Source organism: Sapajus apella, unplaced genomic scaffold (assembly GCF_009761245.1).
Source record: "Sapajus apella isolate SASKATOON/1434 unplaced genomic scaffold, GSC_monkey_1.0 scaffold43, whole genome shotgun sequence".
NCBI lineage: Eukaryota > Metazoa > Chordata > Mammalia > Primates > Cebidae > Sapajus > Sapajus apella.
The window spans coordinates 17,074,163-17,075,646 of NW_022436983.1; the positions used below are offsets into that span (position 1 = coordinate 17,074,163).

The 1,484-nt window shown below is 48.0% G+C and overlaps 1 pseudogene across 1 annotated transcript; it reads left to right on the forward strand.

Annotated features, from left to right (window-relative positions):
* The first annotated feature begins 584 nt into the window (after positions 1–584).
* On the forward strand, positions 585–1,203 carry LOC116566457 (annotated as a pseudogene). Its single transcript, XR_004275870.1, has one exon. The product of XR_004275870.1 is annotated as an NEDD8 pseudogene (transcript).
* The last annotated feature ends 281 nt before the right edge of the window (positions 1,204–1,484 follow it).

Consider the following 1,484-nt stretch of genomic DNA (forward strand, 5'->3'; position numbering starts at 1 on the left):
CGATATAAAAATAATGCATAATTACAACACAAACACTAACATGGGGTTTTGGAATGTCTTAATGATGGGAGAAAGTTCTTATGAGGTCATGGCATATACAGAACCAGAGTGTTAAATTGTTCATAGGATTTTTCAACTCTGTTAAACTTAGCAGGAAATACACCAAACATGCTAACACGTGGTGTGTGAGTTGGGAACGATTTCAGCACCAAGGAACAGAAAACCTAACTCACAGTGGCTTAACATAGAGGGGTTAAGTTTTCTCTCATTGGCCGGGTGCAGTGGCTCACACCTGTAATCCTAGCACTTTGGGACGCTGAGGCGGGTGGATGACTTGAGACCAGGGGTTCAAGACCAGCCTGGCTCACATGGTGAAATCCCGTTTCTACTAAAAATACAAAAAATTAGCCAGGCATGGTGGCAGATGCTTGTAATTCCAGCTGTTTGGGAGGCTGAGGCAGGAGAATCCTTGACCCCAGGAGGTGGAGGTTGCAGTGAGCCGAGATCACACCATTGCACTCCAGCCTGGGTGACAAGGGTGAAACTTCATTTAAAAAAAAAAGTTTTCTCTCGGACCCGGAAGCAGAAGTGGCCCTTGCAGGCAGAGTGCTGGAGAGCAGCAGCGGTGACCGGAGTGGTAGGAGCAGCAATTTATCCGTGTGCAGTCCCAAACTGGAAAGAAGATGCTAATTAAAGTGAAGACGCTGACCGGAAAGGAGATTGAGATTGACATTGAACCTATAGATAAGGTGGAGCGAATCAAGGAGCGTGTGGGGGAGAAAGAGGGAATCCCCCCACAACAGCAGAGGCTCATCTACAGTGGCAAACAGATGAATGATGAGAAGACAGCAGCTGATTACAAGATTTTAGGTGGTTCAGTCCTCCACCTCGTGTTGGCTCTGAGAGCAGGAGGTGGTCTTAGGCAGTGATGGACCCTCCATTTTACCTCCTTACCCTGTCGCTCAAAATGAGGCATCATATATCCTCTCACTCTCTGGGATACCAGAGCCACTGCCCCCTCCCCTGGATGCCCAGTAATGTATGTCTACTGGTGGGAGACTATGAGGACCCCAGGATGCAGTATTCCTGGCCCAGAGGGCCCTTGCTGGCTATTGGGTGTTAGTTTGCAGTCCTGTGTGCTTCCCTCTCTTATGGCTGTGTCCCTGGTTGTCAATAAAATATTTCCTGGCAAAAAAAAAAAAAGTTTTCTCTCATGTGTAACCTGTACCCTGGAGGTAGGTGGGTGGTTGAGGGTCTGATGGCAGCAGTGTGGAGATGTCAGGGCTGGATTGCTGTGATTCTTTTTTTTTTTCTGAGATGGAGTCTTGCTCTGTCGCCCAGGCTGTAGTGCAATGGCGTGATCTCTGCTCACTGCAATTTCCACCTGGTTCAAGCAGTTCTGTCTCAGCCTCCTGAGAAGCTAGGATTACAGGCATGTGCCACCATGCCTGGATGATTTTTGTATTTCAAGTAGAGACGGGGTT